The sequence below is a fragment of the Nerophis ophidion genome, linkage group LG27, assembly GCF_033978795.1.
Source record: "Nerophis ophidion isolate RoL-2023_Sa linkage group LG27, RoL_Noph_v1.0, whole genome shotgun sequence".
Lineage (NCBI taxonomy): Eukaryota > Metazoa > Chordata > Actinopteri > Syngnathiformes > Syngnathidae > Nerophis > Nerophis ophidion.
The window spans coordinates 15,985,072-15,998,031 of record NC_084637.1 but is presented as its reverse complement, the minus strand read 5'-3'; the positions used below and the strand labels follow the sequence as shown (position 1 = coordinate 15,998,031).

The 12,960-nt window shown below is 40.8% G+C and overlaps 1 long non-coding RNA gene across 1 annotated transcript; it reads left to right on the top strand.

The window, feature by feature from the left end:
* The first annotated feature begins 2,149 nt into the window (after positions 1-2,149).
* LOC133544293 (uncharacterized) lies at positions 2,150-10,763 on the top strand. The gene is made up of 4 exons (XR_009804622.1): positions 2,150-2,493; positions 3,754-3,873; positions 10,288-10,408; positions 10,493-10,763. It is a non-coding gene; the product is annotated as an uncharacterized LOC133544293 (long non-coding RNA).
* The last annotated feature ends 2,197 nt before the right edge of the window (positions 10,764-12,960 follow it).

Sequence of the window (12,960 nt, the reverse complement as noted above, 5' to 3'; positions counted from 1 at the left end):
ATTTTCCCTGACTTTGGAGGTGAAAAGAAACTTTCAAAATAAAAGCCTGCCAGATTGTTCCCTACTCTGCGCCTGAGTACCATTTTTGAGCAGGCCTGCCAACAGATAAGAACAACATTTCGTTGCATTAGCTCGTTGTGGTGCAGGACAAAAGAGCAATCAGGTGCAGATATAATTAAAAAGATTACTGTACAGATAAAAAATATTGCACTTTTGCATATGTATCCAGGTTTATGGATGTATGTTATATTCTCTTTATATTCCAGCGAGTTAATCAATTTTGGGGGGGTAATTGAGGGGATAACTATGATGCGTTCAAGAGTCTTACGGCCTGAGGGAAGAAGCTGTTACAAAACCTGGAGGTTCTGCTACGGAGACGGCAGAACATCTTTCCAGAGTCCAGCAGTGAAAACAGTCCTTGGTGGGGGTGGGAGGAGTCTCTGCAGACTTTCTGAGCCCTGGTCAGGCAGCGGCTTTTTTTGCGATCTCCTGGATAGGAGGAAGAGGAGTCCTCATGATCTTTTCCGCCGTCCTCACCACTCTCTGCAGAGACTTGCAGTCTGAGGCACTGCAGGGTCCAGTCCAGACAGAGATGCAGTTGGTCAGTAAGCTCTCTACAGTGCCTCTGTAGAATGTGGTGAGAATGGTGGCAGGGAGCTGTGCTCTTTTCATCCGGCGCAAAAAGTGCATGCGCTGCTGAGCTCTTTTTGCAAGAGCTCCGGTGTGTACGTACCAAGTCATATTGTTCAGTTATCTGAACCCCCAGGAAGTTGGTGCTGCTTATGATCTCCACTCCTGAAGTCGATGATCGTCTCCTTGGTCTTCTCGGCATTCTGGACCAGGTTGTTGGTTCTCCACCAACACACAATAGCAGATTTTATGTAGTATTTAGAATAGAATAGAATAGAATAGAATAGAATAGAATACATTGTTTGTAAGCTGACATGAGTGGACCAGCACCAGTGGAGGGGAAACAATGTCATAAATGTTGTTATTGTAATAACCTGTTCACACAGGTAATAAATTATTTTGGTTTTGTTACGTATTTTGGTGTTTTAGTTCCTGTCTTGCGCTTTTATTCTAGTTTTGATTTCCTTTTTTGTGTGTGTTGCCTTGCTGTGCCTTTACTCCCTGCCTCGGAGCGCTGTGTTCCCTCACCTGCTCTCGATTGGTGATCAGTGGACTCACCTGTCCCTGATCGATAATCAAGTGGGTTTATACGCCAGCTTTACTTGCCTCTTGCTGATGTATCGGTAGTTCCTGTGCATCAATATGTTGCGGCGTTGTTTCGTGCTTTGTTAAACACTTGCTCTTTGTGTACAGCTTTCCCCGTGCTTTCTGTGCACTCCCTGCTGCACTCTTGTTTGTGTTTATTTGTGTATCGCATACTCTTCTTACCTGCACGTTGGTTCCTGTCTCCTCATCTCGGGACCATGTTCTACCCTAAAAATTATAATTATTAATTAATTATAAGATCTATTTGACCTTTTGGCCTGCCCAACTGTTGTTTTGGAGACATTGATGTGTGTTTTGGTAGGTATACTCTCTTGTAAAGATAATATGTCTCAGAATTTAACCTCAACTTCAAGCTGTCTTCAATAGCTAAAGAATGGTACAAAGGTTACAATTTTGATATTTTTAGATTATAATGATTTTAATTTGCTACATATATTTTTATAACAAAAGAAAATAATCCCCTTTTTGATGGACAGGACCATTCAAGCGTCTCCCTCTTCATCATCTCTTTTTCCTTGGACTGGCCCCCACACTCAAATACTTGTTGATCCTGGACTCGTTGACCAATTGGACTTATTGGCTCTTTTTCTGTAAAGTGCAGAAGCTTGCTTGTGAAGGCACCCACTCGCGGCGCTTATGGACACAGTTGTCAATACTTTTGTGGGAGTGAGACCAACGCTTTAACATTTACCTGTGACCTGTTTTAATTAATGCTTGTAAAACTTCCCAGAATACCTCTGACTCGGGTTTAGTCTAACACAGGAGTCGGCAACCCAAAATGTTGAAAGAGTCATATTGGACCAAAAATACAAAAAAAATAAAAATCTGTCTGTAGCCGCAAAAAATTAAAAGCCTTATGTAAGTGTTATAATGAAGGCTACTACACAGTATGGCCAAAGGTATAGATGTGTGTGTCCGTGTTAAAGGAAAGGGCAGGCTGTCTTCTTCTTGTCAGGCTTGTCCCTGACAGTTTGGCCATGTTTTAGTTTTTCCTCTGTGTTTGTCTTTGTTTCCTGTCAGCGCTCTTATTTTGTCCGTTTCCTGTTTGTCTCCCTGAGTGCTGTGTCTCCCCAGCTGTGGCTGATTGGCACCTGGCCACACCTGGTGTCAATCAACCAGATACTATTTAAAGCTGCCTTTCCCTCCAGTCAGTGCTGCATTGTTGTCACCACTACCTGTCAATGTCATTAATACTTATCGTTGAAGCTGTGTCTACTCTTGTTCACTCTGCTCATGCCATAGTTCCTTCGTGTCACAGTAAGTGTTTTTGTTTCTAGTCCACAGTTAGCCTTTTTGCTAGTTTTTGTTCATAGCCAAGTTTGTTCTCCGCCTTGTGCGCGCCGTTTGTTTGTACCCTTTAGTTTGTTCTTGTTTTAGTGTTAAATTAAATCCTGTTTTCCCGCACAATGCCTCCCGCCTTCTCTGTATCTTGGGGTCCGTCAACCACACCCCCTGACACTTCTAATGGATTTATTACAATCTTTGCAAGCTGGGTAACGTTTGCTGTGGTCTGGAACAACATGGCACACAAACAACTATGAGAAATCCATCCAACATTACATAGATAACATGTCATACAAATATACCAATATAAAGAAGACATAAGTAAAGGAAATTAAATGAGCTCAAATATACCTACAAAAGAGGCATAATGGTGCAATCGCCTAAATAGCATGTTAGCATCGATTAGCCTGCAGTCATGGATTGACCAAATATGCCTGATAAGCACTCCAGCAAATCAATACAATCAACGAAGCTGACGTTTATGCATTAACACACAGCATACATTGTTTGGTGGACAAAGTAGAAGTGGCATAAAACATGTCATTTTGTGGCAGCATCGGAGAAAGTTGTATATCTAAACAAACTACGATGAGTTCAAGGATCGCTGAATTTGGTAGGACAAAACCATGCTTGTCAAATACTCTCATCAGTGAAGTATGTTTAATACAAACATTGGGATTTCTAACAATTAGAAAGGTTTGTGTCATGTTGGTTCTCCTACAAAAAGTATTTTAAAACATCTAAAGGCTTAGTGGCCACATACGTGGACAGCCCCTTATAGTTCTTATTTCCAAAATTGTGTACACTACTGAATTGGGGTCTTATGGCCGCTTTTGTGGAAACTTATACTGCCATCTGGTGGTTTCAGAAGAGTATAACATACAATGGAATTTTGGGGGGAAAAAGTGTAAAAATAAGAATTAGCATGAAGTATATGTTTGTTACTTATGGACTAAGTACATCATATCAAAAGATGATGCTTAGTTTTTATTCTAATAAGCCCAAATAGCAAAGGGATATAAAAACGCATGTAAACAAACAGCTTGGGCCTTGAGAGGTATATTTTTTCTTCATCTTTTTCTAATTTCACACATTTCTGAAAAGGGTCCAGGGAGCCACTAGGGCGTCTCTAAAGAGTCGCATGCGGCTCTTGAGCGGTGGGTTGCTGACCCCTGGTCTAACACTTCTGTATCACCTATCAAAAGTGCAAAATTATTTGTTCCATTTGAACAGGCGGACCTGACTTCAAGCTCTTCACTCAGCACAGACATCGTAATGTCATCAAAGTTCACCTTTAAAGCATTCACACACAGCACCAGCATTTTGGAAGAAGGATGAAGTGACGGACTAAAGGTAAAAATATAACGAATCCATGATCACATAGGAGAAAGTTATGTGCAAGTTTCACTTTTGCATCTCATTGGCCATAACAGTGATGCGTTCAAGGACCCTCCATTAAAGTTAAAAACAAAGGCATCACTAGTTTTTGAAGAAAGGGAGAGACTTAACTCCAGCATTTGCCAGTACTGATGCAGATTTTTGCTTGACATTTCTCAAGGTTATTTTTATGATGGTTTTTGGTTAAATAAACAACCAAATGTCAATAAATGCAAATAAAGGTGCATGTATAATATTTCAATGAACATGTACAAAAATATTTATTTCGCTGAATGCACGCTTGATTTATATTTATATATCCCTCCCCTGTTGTATGCCTTGATTGTACAAACTCTGTTTCCATATGAGTTGGGAAATTGTGTTAGATGTAAATATAAACGGAATACAATGATTTGCAAATACTTTTCAACCCATATTCAGTTGAATGCACTACAGAGACAAGATATTCGATGTTCAAACTCAAACTCAAAAATAATAATTAACTTAGAATTTCATTGCTGCAACACGTGCCAAAGTAGTTGGGAAAGGGCATGTTCACCACTGTGTTACATCACCTTTTCTTTTAACAACACTCAAACGATTGGGAACTAAAGGAAAATAATTGTTGAAGCTTTGAAAGTGGAATTCTTTCCCATTCTTGTTTTATGTAGAGCTTCAGTCGTTCAACAGTCCGGGGTCTCCGCTGTCGTATTTTACGCTTCATAATGCGCCACGCATTTTCGACGGGAGACAGGTCTGGACTGCAGGCGAGCCAGGAAAGTACCCGCACTCTTTTACTATGAAGCCACGCTAAAATAAACAGGGGCGTCCATGATAACGTTGCTTGGATGACAACATATGTTGCTCCAAAACCTGGATGGACCTTTCAGCATTAATGGTGCCTTCACAGATGTGTAAGTTACCCATGCTTTGGGCACTAATACACCCCCATACCATCCCAGATACTGGCTTTTGAACTTTGCGCCTATAACAATCTGAATGGTTATTTTCCTGTTTGTTCTGGAGGACACCACGTCCTCTGTTTCCAAATATAATTTGAAATGTGGACTCGTCAGACTACAGAACAATTTTCCACTTTACATCAGTCCATTTCAGATTAGCTTGGGCCCAGCGAAGCCGGCGGCGTTTCAGGATTTTGTTGATAAATGGGTTTGGCTTTGCATAGTAGAGTCTTAACTTGCACTTACAGATCTAGCGACCAACTGTAGTTACTGACAGTGGTTTTATGAAGTGTTCCTGAGCCCATGTGGTGATATCCTTTACACACTGATGTCGGTTTTTGATGCAGTACCGCCTGAGGGATTGAAGGTCCGTAATATCATCACTTACGTGCAGTGATTTCTCCAGATTCTCTGAACCTTTTGATGATTTTACGGACCGTAGATGGTAAAATACCGAAATTCCTTGCAATAGTTCGTTGAGAAATGTTGTTCTAAAACTGTTTGACAATTTGCTTACAAAGTGGTGACCCTCGCCCCATCCTTGTTTGTGAATTACTTAGAGTTTCATGGAAGCTGCTTTTATACCCAATTATGGCACCCACCTGTTCCCAATTAGCCTGCACACCTGTGGGATGTTCTAAATAAGTGTTTGATGAGCATTCCTCAACTTTATCAGTATTTATTGCCCCCTTTCCCAACTTCTGTGTCACGTGTTGCTGGCATCAAATTGTAAACTTAATGATTATGTTGGAGCCTATTTATATTATTTATTTATTAATTGTTTTTGACAATCTAATTCAATAATGCCAATGAAGTTGTTGATTATTTATTGGATGTTTTAAATGAACTATGATTGATTGACTGATTGTTTTCAGCTGCTCACGCTCCTCCTGGTGGGCAACTTCCTCCTCAGCACAGCTGGGCACTGCCTTTGTCTGTCTGTCATATTGAAGGAGTGAGGAGTGATATTGTTTGTTTACCACTAAATAAGTTCATTTCTATTATATAGAAAGTCAACCACGGTGAATATTTTTTGTTTGTGAAAATAAGTTAACATTTTGAATCTGGAAGTATCTCCGCGAGTGCTTATTAGGAATTTAGTGCGTCATAAAACCTCCTCCTCAAGGCTACTCTGCAAACTTTATTTTTATGTTTTCGAAACCTTTTTGGATTGACAGAGTAGCCGTAACAGATTATTTGAAACAAAAAAAAAAAGTTTATCAGATTGAACATCAAATATGTTGTCTTTGTAGCGCATTCAATTGAATTTGGGTTGAAAATGATTTGCAAATCATTGTATTCCGTTTATATTTATATCTAACACAATTTCCCAACTCATATGGAAACAGGGTTTGTATTAAAAACCATTCACTTTCTCATAATAAATGAGCGATGATTGTGACCAGAATAAAAACACAGGAAAAATATTTTTTCAACCCAATATAAATAATACTGCATATTATGTTTTATTTGTATTATTTTAGGACCGTGGCGTTAAGTCATGTGACTAATTGATGATACTTGTATCACCTTATTACCACATTTACCTACTGATGACACAGCATCAGGACCAACTGGGGGGTTTATGTATCTTCGACACGGTCACAGGTGAACTGAGGATTGGGGGCAAACCACTCTAGCACCTGAGCCATGCTGCTGATCCCCAAAAAATATGGCATTAATCATGAATATACACAGTTTATTTTGACTGTACATGCTCCGTTATCTTAACCACGGAAGGTTATGTTGGCACGGCTTGTCATACTATCAGTAATCGGGTCATTGCATAAGTCAAAGAGACTTTCATTTCATTTCCTTTCAAAATACGCCCTGACCGGACTTGGAATAAACGGTTGCCAAGTTTTGAGCAAATAAAAAACAAGCCTTAAAATGAAGCATTTTTAAAACATTTTCCTTTGTGACATTCTGATGATAACAGTGCATTTGTGTCTGAATGTTGAGCACTTTTTTAAAGTTAGTTTAGATTATGCAAGCGACTAATAACATGTGATTAATCATCACTAAGGTGGGATTAATCTTTTTTTTTTTTCTTTTTTAATTATTGGACAGAACCAATATATGTCTAGACGCCAATAGTTATGCATATTTGTATCCCAAATATGAGCGTGTGTGTGTGCATAAATGACTTTATAAAGTTTCGTCAAAAGTTTTTTTATTGAGCAACTTAATATAAAAAAAGAATAAGCAACTTTCATTTCCTGGCATTGTTTTGTTTTTTTTTATATATTGAACAACTGAATATAAAAACAAAATAGGGCACTTTCATTTCCTCGGATTAGTCAACAGGAAGATCTGCCTTTACTAATCCACAGAAGACAACTGAACCTGAAACAAATGGAAAGAATAACAGTGTAAAAAAAAATTTGACTATTTGCATTGAAAAAAAAACAAAAAACGTATTGCACAAAAAAAATATTCACAAAAAATATAGTTTTTTGAACGTGTGTGTGTTATTTTCCAGTTTAACATTGGACTATACCAATGATTGTGTTAAGGTCTTGGTAAAGTGGGGGCGACCCCGGGATGCAGAGATGGGAGACAGGGTGGAATTATCCATCCATCCATTTCCTACCGCTTATTCCCTTTTGGGGTCGCGGGGGGCGCTGGCGCCTATCTCAGCTACAATCGGGCGGAAGGCGGGGTACACCCTGGACAAGTCGCCACCTCACCGCAGGGCCAACACAGATAGACAGACAACATTCACACTCACATTCACACACTAGGGCCAATTTAGTGTTGCCAATCAACCTATCCCCAGGTGCAAGAATTACAAAAATAAAAAAATGTAATTAGACAAAAAGGGATAACTAAGCGCGATGGGACAGAAACGCACACCATGAAATCTGGACAAAAAAGCTTCCTCAGCGGTCGGCAGGAGAAAGGGCCAGGGCACACTGAGCAGGGCAAGAGTCCAACAAAAGTTATCCTTTTTACTTCAGGGGGACTAAGAGATTTAAACACACAGGAGGTTAGGGAATTCAGGACAAAGGAGCAAAAACATAGCCGGTCTGGTGAAGCAGGTGCATGCACGGCAGGAGTACTGGAGACAATAACCGGCGAGGCCAAGCTGACAGTGACGAGCCTAAAAACCGGTGTGCTAATTGCATGCAGGTGTGCCTCAAGGTCCGCTCCTGGCCGAGGACGAATCACTAAAAGCACAGGTGCAGACAAAGGGGAAGGCAGGAAAACACTAAAAACACAACAAATTGTTCCAGTGTCAATACAACTTTTTCAACAATGCCAAAATGTTTACGCAGCAGTGTTCTGGCTCAACATAGTTTTGTCCTAACCTAATATATCGTCAACCATAGTAAAAAAACAGGTTGTCCATGACAAAACCAAAGATTGCTTTAACCCACAGGTCCTGACTTGCAATCTTTCAGGAGTGTAGGCGTCTTTGTGGGCGGATAAGGTTTGATGTGTTAACGTGTGATCTTCTCTCACGGAATGTTTGCAGAAGATTTGGTGCAAATAGTACATGAAAAGATTTCCTCTAAAAGATGTCCCACAGTATAGATAGATAGATAGATAGATGGATAGATGTATAGATAGATAGATAAAGGCCCTTGCTATAGTTATCATCAATCGTGCTGAAGTTGTACTTTTCTATCTGTGCAAAGGCACACAACGGGTAATCTTGCTTTGCGAGTTGTCTCGTGTCAGCAGTTTGTTTCCAGACCATGCCTGCTGACAACCAAGGACGGACATTATGACCCATTGCCTGGATCATGTTTTGTTTAGTTTTAGTATTTCCTTAGTTCGTGATTTAGTTCGCTTTCAGCACCCTGGTTGGTTTCTTTGTTGCCATGGTTGCTGATTATTATCACCTGCCTCTGATTAGGGGTCGGGGCGCTTACTTACAATTAGGCAAAATAAAGACAATAGTGCAAAACACAAACCACAACAAAATTAAAAAATACTATTAGCTCTCATCATACCTCATTGTTCCTTTAAAGATAAGGGGGAAATGATGAAATAAAAAAGTTTTTAAATAGAAAATTTACAGTAAATATAATATAATGGGAGGGCGCCAGGAAAGAAGGGCAAAATATGTGAGTTTATTGGGGAAAACATTGGGTTACCTATTATCACCCATTGCCTGAATCATGTTTTGCTTAGTTTTAGTATTTCCTTAGTTAGTGATTTAGTTCAGTTTCAGCACCCTGGTTGGTTTCTTTCTTGCCAGGGCTGCTGATTATAATCACCAGCCTCTGATTAGTGGTTGGGACTCTTACTTAAAATTAGGCAAAATAAAGACAACAGTGCAAAACACAAACAACAACAACATTGAAAATGCTATTGGCTCTCACCATACCTCATCATTCCTTTAAAGATAAGGGGAAAATGATGAAAAACTTTTTTTTAAATAAAAAATTTACAGCAAATATTTTATAACGGGAGAGCGGTAGGAAAAAAAGGAGAAAATATGGGAGTTTATTGGGGAAAACATAGGGTTAACTATTATAACTGCCATTCATGTCATGATCATGGCCATCCATTGATTTACTTCGGTTTCAGCACACTGGTTGGTTTCTTTGTTACCATGGTAGCTGACTATTATCACCTGCCTCTGATTAGTGGTCGGGGCGCTTACTTACAATTAGGCAAAATAAAGACAATAGTGCAAAACACAAACAAAAACAAAATTGAAAATACTACTTATTGGCTCGCATCATACTTCATCATTCCTTTAAAGATAAGGGGGAAAATGATGAAAAACTTTTTTAAATAGAAAATTCACAGCAAATATATAATAACAGGAGGGCCCCAGGAAAGAAGGGCAAAATATGTGAGTTTATTGGGGAAAACATAGGGGTTAACTATTATGACCCATTGCCCGGATCATGTTTTGCTTAGTTTTAGTATTTCCTTCGTCCTTGATTTAGTTCGGTTTCAGAACTCTGGTTGGTTTCTTTTTTGCCATGGTTGCCGATTATTATCACCTGCCTCTGATTAGTGGTCGGGACTCTCACCTGCTCCCGGTCACTAATCAGAGAGCTACTTATTCCTGCCTCTCGCCACCCTCTGCCTGGCTATTAATTTATGTTGGTTTTACCCGCTTCTGGTTCCTGTTTTTGGCTAATGTTTTATCGTAGCCTTCCGTGCCATCAGCACCGTTTTGCATTTCTCTACCTGCCAAACAACACTTAAAACCCTTAGCATATTCATGTGTGTAATTAAATTATGGAGTGGATTAACCAAAGAAACCAAACAAAGCACCGATTTGATTCCGTTTAAGTGACTGTTCCAACTACAAGTGTTCACAAAGTACAAAGAAGAACAATTATGATCAACATCTTGAACCCTTCTTTCTTTTGAGGTAAATATTATTTACGTATTTAACATTTGTTTACTTACTATGTTTTTTTATTTTTTTATTTATTATACATTCATTGTTCTGTTACAGAAAACCAGGAAATGGGGTTGTGGAGAGGCGGAGACGACGGGCCGTCCGCGGGGAAGGGCACGCTGTAGTTCTGCTCAAGATGGCGGCAAGGAGGCGGAGAATGCGGCGGAACGGAGAGGCGGTGCGTGCCGGGAGCAACGCCACTGCAATCCAGATCAGGTGCGTTGCTCACACACCAGTAATCAATCTACATATCTCCCCGCAGTATATAAAAGGGGAGAAGGAGGAATGATAAAGTAAGAAGGTGGAGTGTCCGCAGCAGATGCAGCGACAGAGAACAGTACACGAGAGACAACGACGCGGCCGGCCGAAAGAGCGAGCAGCGGAGAGGAGCTGAAAGAGCGATCCAAGCTGCCGAAAAAAACTTTATTGAAAAATAAAGAGTCAAACCTGTGCTGAAAAGCAATGTCCTTCCTGGGTGGTCCACTGAACCCGAGCGACGACAGCGAGAGACTGTCACAGGGATAAAATTGCTACGGTGTGAAAAGGGGTAGGATTATACAAGCTCAGCTTCTTCCTGCTCCTTTTCGGACGTGCTGTGATGAAACAACGAAAAATATGTAATGCATTACATTGTATCGTATGCATAATATGTATAAACTGAAACTGAACTGAACTTGCACGCCGCATTCGGACGTCCATCTATGCAACCCCCAACGTAGCAATTCAAATTCTATGGATTTTTGCCCATAAATACCTCCTTTTTTTGTAAAAAGACAACTGTTTTGATATTTGGATAGATCCACCAAGCCCTCAGTCCACAGACTATTCCAATTCATGAAACAATATGTGGTGAAGAGGAGAAGTTCCGGGGCCGAGCATGTGCTCTGAAGGGCAGACTGCCACTTTCAATGAGAAAATGTGTTGATATCACGCGATACATCGTGTTTATCCCCTCCAGCTGTGGTGAATGGAGTTGCATAAGAATGGCCATGACTGCTGGATGTCATTTAACCGTGCTTTAGCCAGCCGGCGCCCTGTTTGATGCCGACATCTGCTTCCTTAAAAACATCCCAGTGTATTTAAATGTTTGGCAGTACACAAACGTGGCAACACGCAGAGATCGGAGTCCAAAAAGCAAAGCTTCCCATTTTACATGTGTGCAGTAGCGTTAGGGGCAGTGGCTGCATGCCTTGCGGGGACCGCGTTTATCACCGGGGTCAAACCCAAAGCCCGGGGGCCAGATCTGGCCCGCTACATCAATTAATTTGGCCCGCCACATCATTTAAAGGCAGCTGCCACATGATTTAAAATGGCCTTCCACATCATCCATCCATCCATCCATTTTCTACCGCTTATCCCTTACAAGGTCGCGGGAAGTGCTGGAGCCTATCTCAGCTACAAACGGGCAGCATGATGTTAAAGTGCGTCTGGCAGTGGAGGCTCCTTTATGGGGTCTTGGGGCACTAGGAGGTTAACCCCTTTACTGGCGGCATAGCTCGGTTGGTAGAGTGGCCGTGCCAGCAACTTGAGGGTTGCAGGTTCGATTCCCGCTTGTGCCATCCTAGTTACTGCCGTTGTGTCCTTGGGCAAGACACTTTACCCACCTGCTCCCAGTGCCACCCACACTGGTTTAAATGTAACTTAGATATTGGCTGTCACTATGTAAAGCGCTTTGAGTCACTTGAGAAAAAGCGCTATATAAATATAATTCACTTCACTTCACTACTGTTACCCAAGGTGGCCCTTGGCAAAGGCCCAGTACAGGGGTCGGGAACCTTTTTGGCTGAGAGAACCATGAAAGCCAAATATTTCAAAATGTATTTCCATGAGAGCCATATCATATTTTTTAACACTGAATACAACTAAATGCGTACATTTTTAAGTAAGACCAACATTTTCAGAGTATAATAAATCTCTTAATCTTTTTAATAACATTGTTATTCTGAAGCTAACCAATAATAAATAAAATGTCATGTCTGTTGAACATGTTTTTGTTTGGCCATGTCCTGTTTGTCCTTTGGACTCTTTAAGTTCCTGGTTTTTTCCACTCCCTTGTCTGGTTTCCTTGCTTACTCATTTTGTCCACCTGTCTCTGGTGGACAAAATGCCCGCTCACCTGCTTCCCGAGCACTAATCAGAGGCAGTATTTAAGCTCGTCTTTGCCAGTCAGTCGCCCTGTGCTGACTTGTTTCATGCCTTGCCATAGTTTCGTGCTTCATGCCATGCCAAGTAAGTTTTGTTTGATTTATGTTCTTGGTCTGTTTATGCGTTAGCTTTGTTCCTTAGCCCAAGTTGTGCCTCCGCTGTGAGCGATTCTTGTTTGTATATTTTTTTGGTTAAAATTAAATCATGTTTTTACCTAAATGCCATGTCCCGAGTAGTCCGTCTGCCTTCCTGGGAGAACGACCCCGGAGCAAGCTGCAATCCCCCCCCCATCGTGACATAAAATACTTCTTACCATTAATGCGACTTCTTGAACAGGTGCGGTAGAAAACGGATGGATGGCTCTAAATGAATGAGAATGTTTTATATTTTGCACGTTATTTTTAGCACTGCGATTACCAGCGAAATTATTCATGATTATCGCGTTAAGCAATGTCAGCTAAGATTTATCTGAGAGCCAGATGCAGTCATCAAAAGAGCCACATCTGGCTCTAGAGCCATAGGTTCCCTACCCCTGGCCTAGTACCTGACTGCCCCCTGGCCAGGGATACGGTGAAGACCTCATTG